This window comes from Grammomys surdaster, unplaced genomic scaffold, assembly GCF_004785775.1.
Source record: "Grammomys surdaster isolate TR1022 unplaced genomic scaffold, NIH_TR_1.0 66, whole genome shotgun sequence".
NCBI lineage: Eukaryota > Metazoa > Chordata > Mammalia > Rodentia > Muridae > Grammomys > Grammomys surdaster.
Window position 1 is genome coordinate 13,463,519 of NW_021604568.1, and position 14,228 is coordinate 13,477,746.

General features: G+C 44.9%; 1 pseudogene; it reads left to right on the forward strand.

The window, feature by feature from the left end:
* The first annotated feature begins 6,866 nt into the window (after positions 1–6,866).
* LOC114625607 lies at positions 6,867–7,456 on the forward strand (annotated as a pseudogene).
* The last annotated feature ends 6,772 nt before the right edge of the window (positions 7,457–14,228 follow it).

Here is a 14,228-nt window from a genome sequence, read left to right on the forward strand (position 1 = left end):
AGGCTGCAAGGTTGGTGCTAGCAGACACCACTGATGGGGAATGTGGGGTGGGGAGCCTCGGGGGGGGGGGGCGGTTAGCCATTGCCAAGCTGTCTTGAACAGGAAGAGAAGCAGAGAATCTCTCTCATGCACCTTGATCTGCTGGTGGCATGAAGATTCAGGGTACAGGGAGCTCCCAGGATCAACCTTCCAGGGAGGTTCCAGCTCAGGGTCCATGACAGAGGCAAGTACAGAACATTTGATATCAGACTTGAAACAAAGCCAGGATTAGGCAGTGTGATAGCACTTGGGGAGATGAGCCAGAGAGAGGTGCGTGGCCTAACTCCTGCAGTTTGTCCAGGGGCTAGCTGCTTAGATCACTGGGCAGCCAGCTGCAGAGAAACAAGCAGGCAAGCAGGCAGGCAGGCAGCAGGCAGGCAGGCAGACAGACAGGCAAGCAAGGAGGCAGACAGGCAAGAAAGAAGGCAGGCAGGCAGGCAGGCAGGCAGACAGACAGGCAGGCAGGCAGGCAGGCAGGCAAGCAAGCAAATAGGCAGGCAGGTAGGCAGCAGGCAGGCAGACAGGCAGGCAAGCAAGCAAATAAAAACCACACATCCTTTGTCCTTTGTGGATGTAAGAGTCTTTCTGTTAAGCCAGGACCTGGGGTCCCCACAGAACAAAAGCAAAGAGTCTTTGATCTAGCTCATGCTCAGACCTCTCTAACCTCTCCAACCAATGCATGGGTGTGGGAGGTGCTGGGCTGGTGTCAGCCTTATCTTTTATACAGTTTGAGCTGGGTAAGAGCATTTCCTTTTTTTTTTTTTTTTTTTTTTTTCGAGATAGGGTTTCTCTATATAGTCCTGGCTGTCCTGGAACTCACTCTGTAGACCAGGCTGGCCTCGAAAGGGTAAGGGCATTTCTAACCTGGCAATTACATGATTGTTTGGCATTTTAGAAAGCATAGCTTGCATGAAACTCTAGCTAACTTCATAAGCTTTGGTATAACTTGAGTTATTTGCCCTGGACCTAACACTGGGCATTTCCATTATCAAGGGTGGAGTGGCTGTTACTTGGAGGGGTGGGGGTGGGGGGTGTCTTGGTTCCTGGAACCAAGCTGTGGTTTTTCCACTTACCAAGTTCAAACTGAGGACACACTGGACATAAGAGTTTGAACACAAATAGAATTATCTGGCTGGGTTCTTTAGTATTCATATGGTTACAAGCATGGCTTGCTGTATGTTGTGTATGTTTGCACACACAAAAACACAGAGAGGTGTGCACACACCCATACCCACACACTACCCTCTTATTCTCTTATGCTTGGGGAGGCCCTGAGAATTCTAGCCATACTTCTCTGGGCTTTCTCTATATCAGAGCCTGAGCTTCAGGGGCCAAGAAGCAGCAGCTGAGTTGTATAGAAAAGATGCCGTTAAGGCTGAGGTCTGGTTGCAGAGAAGTGGGGACTGGCCCAAGCCAATGTCATCAGATGTCCCAGGATACATGGGGGATTCTGCTGCTCACTCTTCATCTCTGGGTCCTCACTTGCTGTCTTAGCACATTCCCTGGACACATGTTAAGAACTTTCCCCGCCCCCCTCCCCCCCAACTCTGGTCCAGTGGAGGCATGGAGACACCAAAATAAAAATAATGATAGATTCTCTTCTTCATTCTTTCTTTCATTTAATAGTTATATATTTTTAAACTGTGATCAAACTGGTAGAGCTGGGGACAGAGTAGTGAACGAGGAGATTAGAGCCGATACCAACAGCACCAGGGCAGTGATAGGTGAAGACACAGTTTCCCAGTGGGAGAATCTGAGCTGGGCTGAGGCACTGAGAAGAATAGGTGGGGAAGTAGACATCTGAGAACTGAGGCAGAGATTGGACTGAGTCAGACAAGGAGATGGGGAGGGGTGGCTGGGTGGAAGACGGGAGTCCTGTGTTTGAGCATGTTTCCTCTGGGAGGGTGTGCTGTTGAGAGTGAATGGAGAGAGGCACAGGCTAGACCGTTCAGCTGGTGGTGAAAGACTTCATCCCGGAGGCAGTGGGAGCTGTTGGGATATTTTTAGATGAGAGAGGGTGATGATTGAATTTGTTTGGAACAATCATTGTGGCCATCGAGTAGAAACTGACTAGAGATGTGTGTCAGTCACCCAAGCTAGAGATGCTAGCGGGCCAGTATAATGACACTCAGGGAAGCCTGAGGCCCCCTTTCCTAGGTCACCTAGCAGGCATTGCCCATCTCTGTGCAGACCCAGAACTGTCCCTGTTTACACCATGGTTCCCGCCTATGTGAACAGACATCTTTCAGGGAAGTTTTTGTCTTAAAGGTTCCTGTTTGTGGCTAAAAGCAAACATCCTTTTGGAGAATTACCAGTTGGCTTTGGTGATGCGGAGAACGACCTGCTCATGGAGCTGGTTTTCCCACCTCAGCAGCCTTATCTACTCCCGGGCAGTGGGAGGAGTGGATTAAGGTGGAACAGGGTGGTGGGTGGGTGGGAGATTCACAGGAGAACCCCTGGGCATACATTGCATGCTCATGATAGTTGCAGGATACCTCCACCCACGGTTTCTCTTGAAGTCAGAGGATCTAGTAAGCTGTACGTATGACTCTGACCCTATTTACTCTAGCGCCAGCCTATCTAGATTGCTCAAGAACAGTCATTCGTTTCTAAGCATGTTAGGAAACCTGTGAAGCACTCTACTATCAACTCGCTGCTCTGGGACACTCTATCTACTATCAACTCACTGCTCTGGGACACTCTATCTGTTATCAACTCACTGCTCTGGGACTAGCCTTTCCTACACCTTTTCATATTTGCTTCTCTGCCTGCGCCTAATCCTTTCTCTTTTGCGACTTGATGGAATGGGGTGACTCTTTCCTCAGAGTCTACAGAAAGGTGCCTAGAGAGGGAAGGTTGTTCTAGTTCCACTGCTGATGCTGCGACACAAAGCCCAACAAAAAACAACCTGGAAGAGGGAAGGGTTTATTTGTATTACCGTTCCAGGTTATACCTCATCACTGAGGAAGTCATGGCAGACACCCAAGGCACAGGACATCCACAGTCAAGAGGAGAGAGAAAGAAACATATCCCTGCTGCTCAATTACTCAGCTAGCCTTTTTCATAGGGGATGTTTAAATAGTTTAACATCCCCTGCCTAGGGAACTGTGACGTCCACAGTGGGCCGGGTCAAGTAGCCATCAAGATGATCCCCCACAGACATGCTCACAGGCTAATCTGATCTAGATAATTCTTCACCGAGAGGCTTCCAGATGACTCTGGGTGCGTTAGATTAACACTAAAACCTAGACAGCACATCTAGGTCCTCTGCATGTAGCTTTGGTTTTTGCTTTGAACAGATGTAACTTGGACAAGGAGTCACTGGTGTTTTGAGGTAATTACTTGGGCTGTGTGTGGCATCGGGAGCATTGGCTCAGTCGTGTTGCTCACCTTCCCCCCTCCATTTTGGGAGCTGGGAGGCCTTTGCTTAGGAAGCTGTTCTGAGAAATGGGATGGACTGGCAGGTTTGTGTGGGACTCTCATCAGCCCTGAAAGCAAGTGCTGTAGAGGGATTTTCAACAGGGATTTGAACTCTTGGGCTACTTCTCTTGCAGCCTGTCTGCTGAAAGACCTATGCTCTCCAGCAGAGCGGGAGGGTGGGACTGGATGGACTTCAAGGCCTGTACAAGGAGCTGCTTGCTGGCTACAGGGTTTCTAAGGAAACATCCCCTAAAGTAGGTTCCTGGAACAGGTTAGTTCTCTTGCTGCTCTGTGGCCCTATGCTGGATTTGTCATCTCCTGATTGTGACATCCTTACTTCTGTTTGCAGAAGGCTGCTGTCGCTTTGCCTGAAGAATCACATACACTATTTCTCTGCTACCTTGAAGAAGGTATAGGATTGTCTGGAGAGGGCATTCTGTGGAGGATAGAGATACCCATGAGTCCTCTGTGGAGATCTCTACCTCAATCCCATCCGACCTCCCCCATCCATCCCCCATGCTCTCCAGATTTGTGAGGGGAAATCTACAGAGTCACAGACTGTCTAGTGTCTGCTGTGTTCCTTGCCTAGCCTGTCTAGGCGGAAGTTCTAAGAAGATTTAAACATAATACGGAGCAAAGGGAATTCATTGTAATGAGTTTCCTAACCATGCAATGCTTTATTTACTCCTCCCTAAAGTGGAGCCTGTGATGTTTACATAACAATGGAGGTTCGGCCTGTAAAGCGCTTGCCCAATAGTGTCAGCGATTGTCTACTTACCTGATGGCGCACACCGCACTTGACTCCATTCTAACTTCCCAGGGTGAAAGGGCCTGGTGCCACCCTTGCCAGTGATGGAGAGGACACAGGAACTGATGTGGTAACACGCCGTGAGTGAGAGCGTGTGTGGATAGACAGAGAAGAACTAGAAACAGTAAAGACTTGCCGAAAACCCGAGCATTGACTCTGCAGCATTTATACAGTGGAACACTTTACACAGTCAAAGAGAAACAAACCCACTTGGAAACATTACAGATTATGAAATATCTATAGGACATTTCTCTTTTCATGGCGTGTGGAGACGTGTGTTTGCGTGTGTGACTGCATGTGTATTTGGAGGTCAGTGACCAATGTCCACTGCCTTCCGAAAGCGTTCTTTATTTACTGAATCAGTCTCTGTCTCTGAACTCAGAACTCACTGGGTTCTACTCAGCCGCCAGTCAGACTGACTCATGGATACCTTGTTCCTGCTTTCTCAGTGCAGGGGTTGCAGATGGGAGCCACTTCTAACTAGCATTTATGTGGGATCTGGCTACCTCAACTCTGGTCCTCAGACTTGAGTGGCAAGTGGTTTATCCACAGAGCCACCTCTCAGTCCCTTAATTTTTCACATAGAAAAATCTTGATTGTAACTGGTCAAATGTGATCACACAGAGACCAAACGATAACAGCAAAACCCTGAACAAACCAAACTATCCATGATTACCTGCAGAGGGAGGGTTTGGGAGTAATGTGTTATTGTTGTTGTTGAAGTATGTTTATTCTTATAGCTAGCTCATAATCTTATCTTAACATTTTCTGCACGCAGTTAGCAAGTTTACTTAAGAAACAGTGATAGTATATCAGTGCAGCAGGGGCTAGGACCAAGCATGGCTTTCTGAAACAGGGTAAATAAAAATGTTAAAACCTTAGCAGCTAAAGGGCAGTGTTTTCAGTGCACGACTGCAGATATTTCTGGGTGCCCTAACCATTTCTAATAAAAGTAAACAAAATAAAAACTCACCTGTACAACAAAAATTGATCTTATCTAGAAATTAACAACGCTTATAAGTATGCACTATAAGATTTCATTCTGCAGTTAGAAACTAGCTAATTAGGGCAAGGTTTGTCGTTCAGTGGCGGAGCATCTGCCTCATGTGCATGGCGTCCTAGGTTCTATGCCCAGTACTCTGGGAGAAAAAAAAAACAAAAGAAAGGAGCAATTATTACTCCTAATCATGGACTCCACAGGCTTAAGTATCTCCTGCCATTCTCAAGGAGTTTAACCTTCCTGGCCATTATAAAATTACCCGGACCACTAAGAAAGTCTTATTAATTAATTACAAAGTAAAAAGAAACAAACCTTGTACATATTAAGAAAACCTGCCTATGAAGTAGTGTAAAACTCCCTTGTGGGCAAGTTTTATCCCTATTTTTTCTTGCATACATTTAAGTATTTTCCTACAATGACTAGGCAACACTTTAGTGATGAAATTTTCTGCATGTCAGAGGGGACACATAACAGGGCGTCTGGTCTGAACGGGAGACGCGCTTTGGCGTTTTAAAGAATGCAAAGCCCCGAGGAAGGAAGATGAAAATAAACATTTAAGAAAATTACAAAAGAAATGTTCATAGCTGAAAATGAAGCCACCAAAAGGAAACAAATGCAGTGGAAAATCACAAGAGGTAAAAAGATACAATCAAGAAGATTATCACATCCTGCACATGGGCGAGGGGCTAACAATAACGAAGGAATTCGATATCCTTGCTGAGGGCTGACACGAGGAAGTGAGTACATTTAAATCTGGCCAACACGACAGTGTTCTATTAACGTAAGAACCAAGACGGAGAACAGTTGTAAGGTTTTTGCAGTGCAGTCATGGAAAATAAAAAGAGGAATTACAAAAGCCAGTGCTTGGGAGATTGCGGCAATACAGGACGGCCACAGCTGGTGCCTCTCTGCTTTCCAGTGACAATATTCTGGATACTACCCTGAAAATATATGTTCATACATAGCTGATGGCATACGCACAATGGGCCCAGAGACACATGTGGCAACAAGTACAGAGAGTTATGCTGATTATATCATTTATTTTCATTGCCAGGTTCCTAAAGATATACTAAAATGTGTTAGGAGAAAATGAGATGTTTGTTCAATGATATCTGTGATATTCTTTTTAGTGTATGTATAAGTGGTTGTGTATGCATGTGCAAATGCACGTGTACGTGTGTCAGCACATACTTATAGGCTAGAAGTCATTGTTGGATGCATTTCTTACACACACACACACACACACACACACACACACACACACACACATCCCAGAGGCTGATGTGTATTACAGAAAGAATGTCTTTTCGGAGCAGGACAGTGTTTTCCTGCAGAGGACTGTCCTGTTTTCAGGTGGTCACAGTCCCTGCTCCTTAGATATTCACCTAAGGTTGATCCAGTCACAGGGGTAAGAGGAAGACTTGGTAGTGCATTCTAGAATCCCGGTACTTGGAAGGCTTAGGTATTGACAGTATTGAGAGTTCTGGGCTAGCCTGAGCCATGGTGAGGTCGTTTTCAAACAAGACAGGACAAAACAAAACAAACAAAAAAGATTGAACCCGATTCCGGAAGAAACAGGAGTGCGGCGTGAACCTGGGGAAGCAAAAGAAAACAAGGAAATATGCGACTATGAAGCGAATGCTCAGTCTGAGAGATGAACGACTTAAAGAAAAGGATAGGTTGAAGCCTAAAAAGAAAGAGAAGAAAGATCTGAGTGCGCTGAAGGAAAGAGAAGTCCCCCAGCATCCTTCCTGCTTGTTCTTCCAGTACAATACACAGCTGGGTCCTCCTTACCATACCCTTGTCGATACCAACTTCATCAACTTTTCCATTAAGGCCAAACTGGACTTAGTGCAGTCGATGGTGAACTGTCTGTATGCCAAGTGTATCCCTTGTAGAACTGATTGTGTAATGGCTGAAATTGAGAAATTGGGACAGCAGTATCGTGTGGCACTGAGAATTGCCAAGGACCCGTGATTTGACCGATTGCCATGTACACACAAAGGAACCTACGCTGATGACTGCCTTGTACAGAGAGTAACTCAGCACAAGTGTTACATTGTGGCCATAGTTGACCGTGACCTCAAACGAAGGATCCGGGAGATCTCTGGTGTTCTATCATGTACATTTCTAACCACAGATACAACATCGAGCAGATGCCAGATGATTCCGGAGCCCCTCGCTTCTAATCCTCACTCCACAGACTCCACCTGCCATTCCTGGACCAGCTCTCTCGTCACTTAATTAAACGCACTGTCTGATTTAAAAAAAAAAAAGTCTGAACCCAGTAGGGCCACAGGGCTTTTGACTTCTGAGGACCTAAAACAGTCGAAGACTAAGATCATGTGGGTAGTAAAGATTCTATCTTTAGTAAAGATACGCTAGGCCAGTCCTGCTGGCTAACGAGTCCAAGATGGGCCTGACACTAGCAAGGTCCTGGAGGCATCCTCTGGGAAAACAACTGTATGCGGCACACAACACATAGCAAGAGATGTGTGTACACATATGCAGTTGTGTGTATGTTTGTGCATAAATTAACCACTTAATAATTGATAATTATCAATTATTGGATAATTGATTCCAGAGTCTGCTTGGATACCAAATTCTGAGAATGATCAATTCCCTTGTATGAAATAGTATACAATCTGTATCACCTTCCCACGGGCTTTAATTTTTCTCTGTGTTCTCTATAACACTAGGTATTAGTGTTATATGCCACAATATTAGTGATGTGCTAAGAGTTATATTTTTATACTTCTGTTTGAGGAACAACAGGAACACACATGTTTAGCACGGATGTAGTTTATTTTCTGAATATTTTTCACTTTTTTGACCCGTAGCTGTTGAATTTGTGGGAGGGGCTGACTCATGTGCCTGCATGCCTCTGTGTGTGTGTGTGTGTGTGTGTGGAGAGAGAGAGAGAGAGAGAGAGAGAGAGAGAGAGAGAGAGAGTATAGTGCTTACCATGTCATAGATAAAACATGGCTTCCACTCTTTAAGGCTGGCTGTGGCTTGATAGGCAGCACCAGGAAGCCGTCTGCATGGACCATTTTATAAGGAAGGCTCAGAGCTCCCTTATCACCATCACAGCAGCTTCCTGTGTGTGCAACAATAGGTGTGACTGAGCCTGCTGAAGGACAACATCAAGATCAGTGTTGCTCTGGGTACATGAGAATGGTTCCTCCTGTGTCCTGTGTCCTGTGTCCCGTGTCCTGTGTCCTGGGTCCTGAATCCTGGGTCCTATGTCTTGTGTCCTGTGTCCTGTGTCCTGGGTCCTATGTCTTGGGTCCTGGGTCCTATGTCTTGGGTCCTGGGTTCTGGGTCCTTTGTCCTGGGTCCTATGTCTTGTGTCCTGGATTCTGGGTCCATTGTCCTTTGTCCTGAGTCCTTTGTCCTGGGTTCTATGTCCTGAGTCCTTTGTTCCTTTTTCCTGTGTCCTGTGTCCCATGTCCTTGGGTCCTGGGTCCTATGTCCTGGGTCCTTTGTCCTTTTTCCTGGGTCCTGGGTCCTGGGTCCCAGCTCTGGCAAGGCCTGGAGCTCCTCACTGACATTACTGCTCATGTGTGGGCAGTTATGGCTGCACTCCATGTTCTCAGTGATCATCTTGACCCTCTCACTACTCACTTGCTTCACGCTGTCATAGCGCATTCTCCGTTGCTATGGTGATCTATGACCGCTGTGATTACTTTCTTGTATGTTTTAGTTGTCTAGGCTTTAGATTTGGCATTGCCTTATGGGTACCGGTTCCTCTTGATGATAATTCTTGCTTAATGACACCAGTGCCCTGGTTTCTGTCTCAGTAACAGTGATGAAGATCTTGGGAATTCCTCCATTGACCTAGTTTCTGGGCCTTCCTGTAGAAAGTAAGATGACTCATTTGGCTGCTTTCAGCTTTGTAGATGAGGTCTGAGCCCCTCCCGTGGCTGGGGAAAGACCATGGGAACCAAATGGAGGACACAGAATTCACGTGATCCTTTTTAGTAGGCTGCACCTCTCAAGTTCTTTATGGGGCAGGACACTTATCCTTACTTTCCTACAGGCTTAGATTTTTTGAAACCTACTTTAATAAGGGTTCTTAAAAGCTTTAACCTCCCTTCTAGCCCACCACTCACCAGAGGATATGGAAAGGAAAGGTTAACAGGGGAGAGGGGGGTGTAGACCTGTTTAGAAATAGTTCTTTGGTGGTGATTCTAATCTACATTGTCAGTTCAGTTCACACGAATCAGCAGCAGTAGCTCGATCTATAAGTAAACACTATACACAAATCAGCAATGGCCGTTCAATCCAGAAGAAACCGTAAGGCTCTGCTAAATCTGCCCAACTCTTTGGAAGCTGCAAGAAGCCACTGGAATATTACAAGACACTCTTTGGTGCGTTTTCCTCTATGAAGTCACAATGAGTGGTGATCAGGGAAGACAGCTTGTAGTCAGGGAAGACCAGAATCAGCAAAGCCCAAAGAAGACCAGCAAAGAGTGGCAAGGTGAACCAATGCCACAGTACCATCTACAGTCTGTTTGGTTATACTTATATCCTTTCCAAACAACACATGTTCTCCCAAGCATCTCCTCCAGCAAAATATGCCCCCTTTCCAGGCGGCTTCCAGAAGACACCACATGTCTGTTCTCAGCAAAACTTCCACATGTCTGCTTCAGCAAAATGCCCTCTGATAAGACAGTCTCCAGAGAAATAGCACATGACACAACTGAATCTCCAAAGAAACCAGAAATTGCATTTCACCTTCTTAATATCCACAGCTTTTCTTCAGTACTTCTAGAAATTGCCCATATTGGAGCAGTGGAAAAAAAAGCAAGATGGCTGGCTTCTCTCTGTGTTGCATCAAGGTCATGCATATAATGGAGATTGTGTGCAAATTGATCCCTTGCCATAAGCCCCATGGTGCACAGCTATGGTCTGCCTACCAAGTATGTTTCTTTTATAACAACATCACTTCTTGTATATGTTCAGACTGTCGTGGTTCATCTCGATTGTTGACTTAATTGGATTGAGAGACATCTAGGAAATTAGTTAAAAAAAAATCTTTGGTTGTGCTGTCATAGTATTTCCAGAGATTAAACCATGAGGATTCTGTCCCAATATCCATTGCTAAATTCGGAATCTATGCATATCATTGGTTGGTGGAATTATAAAAGGCAGGCTCTTGTGGGAGAAAGGGAGTTGTCTAGGGAATGTCCTCGAAGGATATATCTTGATCTGGCTTCTTTCTGCTACTCCTCTTTGCTTCCAGGGTACCATGAGCTGAGCAATGCTTGTTTGCTATGCCATCTCCTCTACAACGATGCCACACTACAAGCCTGAAAACAACCGAGTCAGCCCACCATGTGCCACAAACTCTGAAACCATGATCTAAAACTAGCCTTTTTTCCTTTAAGTTTTTATCAGGTGATTCACACAGTGAAAAAAGATGAAAGTTCTGACAAACACAGACACTGACAAACTAACACTCTCTCAGTCCATGAGTTTTGGATGGGCTTCATGGTAGCCTGAGAAGCTACATCCAGGCTGGTAGCCAGTGAGTTCCCAACTCTGACCACAGTGATTAGGTAATGAGATGTCAAAGGCTTGCTGGGATTGTTAGGAGGGAGAGAGAGAGCAGATGTCCTTTGCTACTGTCTATGCTGAGCATAGCCATCATCTGAAGCCATCACGGGAGATGATAGAACTCTGACAGAGGAAAGAAACACATTTTAACAGTACTGATGGAGCCCCAAGTCTGATTGTGTGTGAAGTGTGACCTATCCCTAATTTAGAAAGGTCCGTGAGATGATAACTTCCCTTTCTTTTCCTTGAACTGATCTAAATGAGGTCCCCAGTCACTTACAACCAAGAAACCTCTGGCAGATATCGCTCCACTGTTACTAATAATAGTCTGTTTGCTCTATCCAGACACTGTGACCAGATGTGAAGAGTCTCTTTACTGTTGGCAGACCAGTGTCTCTGAGAGCCAAAGGCTTATTGGACTGACAGACCCTGAGGCTTACAGCTCTGAGTCCTTAGGGCTAGAGGCTCATGGCCTCAGGCTGCATAGATCAGGGACTTTGGCTCTATGTGTTCATGTTGGAGGTTTTGATTTCTAGTTGCCTGACACTTCAAGCTAGTATAATTTTTTGTTCCTAGCAGCAAATAGTAGTATTGGCAGTCGGGGATAGCTAGTGCCATGGTACCTAGGCCTCAAGTATCAGATCATGGTTCCTATTATTGATATTGTTATATTTTCTGCCCCTAGGGCTTGTCAATTCCTTTATAACTCTTCTAGCAACTAGTGACTTGAGTCTCTCATCTTTGGCACTTCATAACTGTTTGTCTTCTCTATACATCTGCTACTGGTTACCTTTGTCTGCTCTGCTCCCCACCACCTCTGCCCTTGCTCGCCTTCTGGAACTCATTAGTACTATTTGGAGAGGCTTAGGTGTTTGCTCAAGTGCCACTGGTTCTTATATTACGATCAACTTGCTATGCTAAGCTCTTTGAACATATCTGTGGCACATCAATCCAAGATCAAACATGCGACCCTCTAGCAGTCATAATGGAGAGCATTTGATACAGTTATTTAATACAACTCAGGAGGAACTTGCAGCCATCTGCTGATTCCTGGATTGTGTAGGAGACAGAAGATCCTTAGTCATCTGGATCTTCAGTTCCCAGACTCAGTTTATCCTTCCTGTGTTTCTGCAGAGGACAGACTAGAAGTTTTCACAGATGGTTCCTGATTTCAAAAATGGTCTAACAGTTACAATCATTAGAAAAATGGCTTAAAGAATGCCCATATCTGAACAGGACCTATGGCTTCCTAGTTATTGGTTTCATGGTAAAACTTAGGAATGGGTTCAAGGTTGTTGAAATAAGTTTGGAGTGTATTCTTCCATCCAGTTGTGAAATAGACCAGATGAGCTGACAGCATGTGTCACTGGAGCTACCAGCTTTCTGCAGGTATGTCCTGTCTCTTTGCCTAGGAAAATCAGCTTTCAAAACCATGACATAAAAATTGGCTAGCATGTCCTCTCACACCAATAATTCCCATGGGTTTTCTGTGTGGGTCTTTAGGCTCTGTGCAAAAGTAAAGAATCTTTGTGGTTCTGAGTTTGAGCTCTGGGATCTGAACACTGTGTTGCATATTAAGCTGTGCAGTGCAAGAGAGAGTCACATCTGGGGACCTATTTCTCTTGTCTTCCCCAGGTACATGGGATGTCACCAACTTGTACAATTTGTCCATCTTCACTTTCCATTTATGACCTACCTGAGCTGCTCAAACACAGCACCTTAGAAGATGAGCTCAGGATCCTCTTCTTATCATATTATTTGATATTTTTTCATTTCCTCTATCTCTCTATTCCCTTTTTTTCTAAAAGCCTGTCTCACTCTCCAACTGAAGTCTAGTATGGCACCCAGAATAGGTGTTTTCTATGGTCTTATTGACCTTAGGGCTTTTATTGTCAGGTAGATTTGGGTAGCTGATGGGTTTGAGGGAAGGAAGTGTCTAAAGTTAGAAATTATATTCAGAAGAATGGAGAATTTAACAACATCAACATGTTGGCAGCCTAAGTACATGACTTTAACTTGAAAATGGACCCCCCAGACAGGGTTATTAAATTAACAGGCTGGCAAGCCAAGGACAGGTAAGATTCTGCACAGAGCCTTACCAACCTAAGACAGAAGTGCATTGCTTTGGATAATGCACATTCTATGATGGGTATGTAAGGCATTGTTGTCAGAACAACCTAAGACAGGCTCATTCTTGTTAATTAAATAAAAAAGGGGGGAGGCGTAGAGCCTTTGGGGCTCCTTGGCAAGAATCTGACATGGACCAAGGACAAGGAAATGGGCTGCTTGGCAGGAATATGACATTGTCCAAGGGCAAGGAGGTAGGCTTCGGGCAGGAATCTGACATTAGACTAGAACAAAGAAGTACTCTCAGGTAGGAATCTAAATATTATGCTAGAACAAAGAACTAATCTCAGATAGGAATCTAAATATTAGGCTAGAACAAGGAAGTAGGCTTCAAACATGAGAATGACCTTGGGCTAGGACAGGGAAGTAGGCTTAGATACTTTGGTCATCCTGATAAGCCCTTAGAAACAGTGATCATGGGAGTGTTTATGTAATTGGGTTTAATGCCTTGCCTGTTCTTTGACTATTTGTGTTTATTGTCTTGCTTGTTCCTTGACTATTTGCATTTATTGTATTGCTATACTCTCAACCTAGAACTGACCTTAATACATGCATGTAATTAAAATGGTATAAAAGCATAAAGAAGGAAGGGAATGGGATGGGGTTCTAGGGAGGGGAAATGAGGAAAGGGGGTGACATCTGTATTGTAAATAAATAAAATGTTTAATAAAAAATTAAAAAAAAAACAGAATGGAGATGATTCCAAGGGGAGATTCTGGAATCCCAATCTTTTGTTTAATGAGAGTTTATGGCTCCATGGACACTGAAACAGGATGCTCTTGGCTTCACAACTTGAGTTAGAGACTTAGAAACAGAAGTAAAACCACATCCTCCTAAGCAAGGAGTATGCTACTTCCAGGTGCTTCCCCTGGGCAGTCCTGGTAGATGGTCTGTGTTCTGACCCACAGACTATGAAGGACTTGGAGTTATGGTAGAAGGACTTGGTATTGTCTTTCCTGTGTGCCTATCAAGGGAATCTAGGTTTGATCCATGACTCCCTCCCACTGTCTGCAATGTTACTGAATCTTGTGGATGCAGCAATCGTATGATCCAGCCCTGTTCCCAAAGAGCTACACTGACCTGGGACTCCACTCCAACCCCTTTCACTCTAGCTTGACTTCTACTCAGCCCCAGGAGCCATAGTCCTGGGAACACTGGCACCACGATCTGTTATTGATCAAGAAGGGAGCTCATGGATCATCTGATGAACATCTCTGTTCCTTTGCCCAATCCAGAGATGACTTTGGAGAACTGGGAGACTGGAGTCCATTGCAT